The sequence below is a fragment of the Pteronotus mesoamericanus genome, unplaced genomic scaffold (genome assembly GCF_021234165.1).
Source record: "Pteronotus mesoamericanus isolate MK-2021 breed Mesoamerican mustached bat unplaced genomic scaffold, CSHL_Meso_final contig_73, whole genome shotgun sequence".
Lineage (NCBI taxonomy): Eukaryota > Metazoa > Chordata > Mammalia > Chiroptera > Mormoopidae > Pteronotus > Pteronotus mesoamericanus.
Window position 1 is genome coordinate 1,282,881 of NW_026555245.1, and position 6,823 is coordinate 1,289,703.

Genomic DNA, 6,823 nt, shown 5'->3' on the forward strand with positions numbered 1-6,823 from the left:
ATTTTCCCCTTTTGCCCCTCTCCCCCCGAGTCCCTCTTTTCCACAATCAACCCCCACACTGTTGTCCACGTCCGTGGGTGAAGCACATACATATCTTCTTTGTTTAATCTCTTCACCTTCTTTCAACCAGGCCCACCCTTCCCTCTCCCCTCTTTAGAGCTATCAGTCTCTTCCTTGTTTGAACATCAGGTTTCAAACTGGGAGGTAACTCGGGATTCCGGTATTCGGTTTCCCGTCCCTACAGCTGTGTTGACTGCTCTGAGTCAGACTTCTAAGAGTTCAATTCCTGCTGGCCTTCCTCCTCCCTCCCTCTTCTATCTCCTCCCTTCCCCTGAGAGGGAACCGCCCAGGCTTTTAGACCAACGCCACCCCTCCCTCCCTGACCTACCCGCTGACGTCAGCTCCGCCGGGCGGGTCTAGTTTGCGCCTAGAGCCAGGTCTGGCCCAGCGGCCGGGCCTTGGGGAAAAACCCTGGCTGTCCGTGTGCTTTCCGGAAGCCGCGCGAGCGTCCCTAGCAGGGGGGTCACCGGGGGCTTCCAGGGCTCAAGAGAAAGTCTCTTGTTCCGGGGACATCTTGTTCCGGGGGTGGGAACGGCAGTGTCAGACCTGTGGTTTCTTAGAACCCAGGCTGGCGTCACTCAGCACCACCTCTCCCAGGCCAGCTGGCCCTGGGCTACGGCCCCTCCCATCTCACCGCTGACTCACAGTCCCCAAAGCCTTCTAAATTAAATTCTGCTTGGAGGTGATAAAGGGTGATAGCAGCCTTAACAACAGTAGGTACCATTTATCGAAGGCCTAGTGTACTGGCACTGAGTCACTTTACAGTTCTCAAATTTATGTATGCAAAGTGCCCCTTGCAATAAATACTTTTCACCACCACGTTTAGCATACATAAATAACCAACCTACATCACAGTTTCATATTAGACCATAAAATGCCACAATGTAAAGGGGTAAGTATAATAAATTTATAATACAAAAAAATACATTTTGTGCCCTCTTGGGCAGCACATATACTAAAATTGGAATGATACAGAGAAGATTAGCATGGCCCCTGCAGAAGGATAACACGTAAATTCATAAATCATTCTATATTTAAATATATAAGTATATAGTCTGCCTGGAAAAACTCCAGGCATCATTAACAAAACGAGAACAGTTTGCACAACATCGATGTAACCTGGCAGCCAGGGAGAGTGGACTAGAATGCACGTGTGCGGACAAGGCCGACTGCACTGCACTAGTCAGTGGGAGCGGTAGAGGCTGTTGAGTGAGCATGTGTGCTGTGTGGCCATCTCATTCAAAATGGCTGAGCAAGTAGAGCAACGAATATGCGTCAAATTTTGTGTTAAGCTTGAACATTCCTCTGCAGAAACTATTCAGATCATTCAGAAGGTTGCAGCTACGGGCAACTGGTGATTGACAGCTTCATCACAACAATGCGCCTGCTCACGAATCATGTCTTGTGCAGAGGTTTTTGGTGAAACATCACATCACCCAGGTGACTCAGCCCCTTAGATACAGCCCAGATTTGGCACCCCATGACTTCGGGCTTTTCCCAAAACTAAAATCACCTTTGAAAGGGGAAGAGATTTCAGACCATTGATGAGATTCAGGAAAATATGACAGGGCAGCTGATGGCAATTCTAACAAAGGATCTTGCAGTGTTTTGACCAATGGAAGAGACATTAGGAGAACCGTGTGAGGTCCCACGTTGCCTACTTTGAAGGGGACTGAGGTTTCATTGTCCTATGTACAATGTTTCTTCTTCTTCAATAAATGTCTCTATTCTTCTTCACATGGTTGGATACTTTCTAGACAGACATATATATTTACATATAATAAATATATATTTATTATATATTATATAAATCTCAATATAGAAATGGTTTGACATACTCCCACTAGAAGGTATAATGAAGCAATCATATGTTTGTTCTTTAGATTGTCTGTGAATATGCAACTAGGAATACAGACTGATACAGGTATGTTACATTAGTGGCTCAAATACCACCAGTATTATTGCCATTCAGTTATGATCATCTGCGGTGGTGAGCTCTCCTGCTTAAGTTCCAAATAAAATAGGAGTCCAATCTTCCCTTTGTTGATGTGGTGCACTACGGTCGCTCACTCTCTCTCTCCCCTCCAGATCCAGCCTACCTCCCTTCTCTACTCTGCTTTTGGCCCTGGAAGTCTGACCCACCAACCATGCTCCTGCCCTCTGGTTTCCTATTGTGTTTGGCTAATAAGAGCCCTGGCAGGAACTGGAGTGAGGGAGGTAAGGGAGACTGGGGCGTTTATTTTTCTGCCTACCTCCCTGGCTGTATTTCTCAACCTAAGTTCACTGCTGCTCTCAAGGTGGCAATAGTGGATTCTTCCCTTTCATTCAGGCCCCTTTTGGCAGAGAATGCTAGCTTTCATCCTCATACCCATCATCCCCACCTTCTTTACTCCTATACTGGAGGCAGCAATGTTCCTGGCTAATAAAACCACAACCTTGTCTTCATTGCAGAAGGGGATGGCTAATGAGAAGGCAGTGGAAGTGAGTGGGTGGGGTTTTGAGAAAGCTGTTGTGGGGGCTAAAAATAATAACACTTTTCTTCTCATCTTCTAAGTTCTTCTAGCGGGGTTAATAATCAAATTAATAAAGAGAGGTTAACATGAGAAAATCAAATTTTAATGTGTGCATGAGGAATTCACATAAGCATGAAAATTTCAAAGACAGTGAGGCAACATGTGTTATGAGAAATGCATTGTTAGGCAATTTTTATCATTGTGAAAATATCAGAAAGTGCCCTTATACAAACCCAGATGATGTAGCCTCCTATACACCTAGCCTATTGGTCCTAGGCTAGAAGTCTATCCACTCTGTTACTGTACAACATGCGATTAAATCATGCACAGGAGAAAATGATGCAACAAAGGACACAGTAAACATGAGGTATATGAGGCAGCTGTCCATTTATCATGGCATAGTTTTACAGCAATCTTTTTTTAATACAGATAAAAATTATACTATAGTAAGTACATAAGCCGGTAAATAGTAATTTCTTATCATTATCAAGTGTACATAATTGTATGTACTATGCTTTTTTTCTGACTGGCAGTGCAATAGGTTTATTCACCCTGGTATCACCACAAATATGTGAGTAATGCATTGCTCTATGATGTGACAATAGCTGCAACATCATTAGGCAAAAAGAGTTTTTCCAGTTTCATTATAATCCTATGGGGCCACCTTTGTATATGTGACTGAAATGTCATTATGTGGCACATGACTGTATTCTAGAATCAGAGGAAACCATGTATAAAAGGATGTTGTAAATACTAAACACATATTAGATTGTATGGTTATTAATTTTATTAACATTATAGATTGTTGTTACATAAGTGTCACAGTTAAGTAGTTTCTAGTATGTAGTATGCAATTTGCTGGAGGGAAACTCCTGTTAAATGGTGCTAACCTAAATATAAAAAGTCAAAATAAGAGGCAACAAGTGTTTATTTGAGAATCAAAGAATTGCAATTCTGGAAGCATAGATTCAGGCAGAAACCCAAATAGTGTCTCGATTGAAGCGTGAGGATAAGGAGTTTTTATGAGAAAAAGAAGGGAATAATTACATGAATAGAAGAAAGACATTCCTATTATTGCTAACAAGCTGCATTACTCTTTAGCTATACATAGCTATGCTGATTCTATCTTCAGAAAGAGAGTCCATAATCTTCAGTCCTTGTGGTCAGGATGTCTGCTTTCCTGTTAGCTTTACAAAGTTGTTTGAAAGACAATGTGGTTTGGTCCAGTCCAAAGGTCTGGCTCAGTTCAAACAAAGTTTCATGGAGCAAGATATAACTGTCTTCCGACAGCTGCTCTGCAGTGGCTGCTTGGCTCACTTTCAAAATGGCTCCACTTATGTCAACTTTCACCGTGGTATGAATTATTGAAAACCAGTAGTATTTGATGTTGTAAGTAAAAAACCAAACAAACAAGGGGTGACTTAGTGCAAGTGCTTCTCAAACTTTTATATGCACAGAGAAAAAACATGAAGGTTTTATTAAAATGCAGATTGAGACTCAGAGGGTCTGGGATAGGGCCTGGCATGCTCTAACAAGTTCCCAGGTGATGCTACTTATGTTGGACCTTTGACTACCAGGAACCTATGAAATCTTTCCAGGTGCTGGGGAAAGAAATGATGAGAGAGGAGAAAGGTAAGCCGAGAGCAGAAAGGAAAGAATTTCTGAAAATGGAAAATAAGAAGTTATTTAGAGACTATTATTTCCAAGCAGGTTAGTAATTAATAAAAGCCAGGAACTGGGCATACATTATTTCGTTGGATTCTTACAACCTCATATAAGAGGAATTATAATCCTTATTTTACAGTTGAGAAAGTAAGTGGAAGCTCAGAGAAGTTAAGGGATGTATCCAAAGTCACACAGCAGGTCAGTGGCAGGGATAGGATTGGGACCCAGGTTTTTCAGAAGCCAGAGCCCCCCTTTTTTTCTAGGCACTGTGCTAAAATTCCAGGTGAATCTTAAACCTTTTGCTGAATTCTTCTGCCTCACCCAGGAAATGCTGGTCAGGGGACGAGGATAAGAACACCCCAGGGAACCAGGCCACTGGTATTTGAATTCGTTGGGCTCAGCTCTTACCTATACCGAAGGCTTTCTATGGCTGCTATGCCTTGTTTTCAAACACTGGGCACTGAGAGTGGGAAGTGGGAGGGGTCCCAGGGGGATTTTTACAAGTTTTGTTGGACAATTTCCACTTTGTAATCCCAGTCTCCTTTCTGAAGGTTGTCCTGTTCCAACAGCAGGACCATGTGCTGGGAAGCAGGAGCCGCAGAGGTGAGAGCAAACCATGCTCCTGCTCCAACCCGGGACCCTCGCTTCTCCATGGATGCCTGAGGTCTTTAAGGGACTATTGAAACCTAATACAGTAGTTTGGCCCAGAAATCAGCAAATGGGCAAGTGCCAGGCCCCAGGGAGGACCCTCACTTCCTCCAAGACAGGAGATAAATGGGTGCTTTGTGTTCCCACAAAGGGTCAGCCACTCAGGGCGGTGCCTCTGGGATAGGCTTCCACCGCTGCGCTGCTCCCCGGGGCTCTGGCATAAATCTGAGCCATTTCCTTCTCCAGTTTCCTACACGTGACTAGCCTTTATCTAATTTCAGCACCATGGAAGCTGGGGAGGGTTCCCTGCACAATAAATCTTTGACTAGGAAGATGGTTTTATCATTTGAAAGGATGATTGATGTAAAAGAAGGAGAAGATGTAAGTCACTCCTGTGTTCAGGGGATGATGAAGAGGAGGGGCTCAGGGTGACAAGAAAGGAAGAGGCCCGAGGCAGCGGAGCAGGGTTGAGGGGGAACAGGTGGAGAGAATCACAGAGGCACATCAGGAATGCCGGTCAGAGGCCTGATCGCAGAAAAGCATAAAAGAGCCTCTTGGTGAGAAGATAAACCCGACACACGTGGTGTGTTCCCTCTCCTCTCCAGAGGACAAGCTGTGGTCTGTTTTGATGTTAGCTTCACACATGTGCTTATGCTATTGGGTGCATTGGTTTCAGGTCTGGGATCCAGCTATAGCAGCAACCCCAGGGGTGGGGAGGGAGGGGGCAATGCCCAGAGACAACCTAGTGTGGTGTGTCTGAAGGAAAAAAGACTTACCTGTCTAATCTGGCTGAGCCAAAACCATTCTCCAGCCTTCCTGTCTCCTGAGACACTTCCTATTCCCAGGCTCCCGCTTTCCCCTCATTTCTGAGACAACACTGGCATTTCCAGGGCAGTGAGGACCAAGCCCACCAAATGCGCTGTAATACTGAATGGTGGTGGATATCCCAGATCCCTTCCACTCCGGCTGGTTTCGTCCTAGAAGCAGAGGAAAGCCAGGAAAACCCACCCTGGAGCCCATGGCTGTCACTGTTCCCCGGCCACCATTGTCTTCTGTGCCATGCTACGCCAAATTGTTGACAATACCTGTTGCTTCCACCTCCTTCATTCCCATTCTCCCAGCACTCTACCGTCTTGCTTCTACCTTACCTCACCCCACTGAAACTGCTCCTACCAATGGCATCAAGTCTGGAGCCAAATTCAGGGGCCACTTTTCAGTTTTTACCTTTCCTCTGAGCTATTTGCCTGGTGATTAGAATCCTTCTTATAAATATCAACTTGAGGGTTCGGCAGCAGGAATTCATTGATTCCCCAGATTGTCTTCAGGAAGAAATACCATGCAGTCTCTGAAATAGTTCCACAAGATATTGTGTAACTGTGGATTTTTCCAAGGAATTCTTTGGATTCTCCAAGTGATCTGCCAAAATGTTAAGAACCAATGCCCTTGAAATCTCTATTGGCTAGGATTAGAATCTGCTGGGAATGATGTAAGTGGTTGACTGGTCTTTTGTGTATATACTAGTAAGTCATCAGAGCCGGAATGGTGGCTCTGGCCTATGAAGTACTCAAGGGCTCAGGCTTCTTTTAGCTCTGCCAGCCAACCCCAGGTCATAGCCCTCAACTTCATAGTCCAAGGTGGTGGCATCTCATGCTCCAAGCAGCATGTTGGAGGGAGGGACAAAGAAGGATATAAAGGACACGCTCCTGCTGTCTCTCAAAGATTCCTGGGAGATGCAATGTGACATTTCCACTTTTGTATTATTGTCCCAAACTTAGTCCCATGGACATAACTATCTACAGAGAGGCTGGTAAACATCTTTATTCTGGTCAGTCATATGCCCAGCTAACACTTCTATTACCATGGATGAAAGAGAGAATAGATATTGGGGGATAGTTATCAGGTGCTACAGGGTTTCCATGATACCACCAACAGTGGGT

The 6,823-nt window shown here is 44.6% G+C and overlaps 1 non-coding gene across 1 annotated transcript; it reads left to right on the plus strand.

The window, feature by feature from the left end:
- The first annotated feature begins 991 nt into the window (after positions 1–991).
- Positions 992–1,098, plus strand: LOC129078520 (U6 spliceosomal RNA). The gene has a single exon (XR_008529971.1). It is a non-coding gene; the product is annotated as a U6 spliceosomal RNA (small nuclear RNA).
- The last annotated feature ends 5,725 nt before the right edge of the window (positions 1,099–6,823 follow it).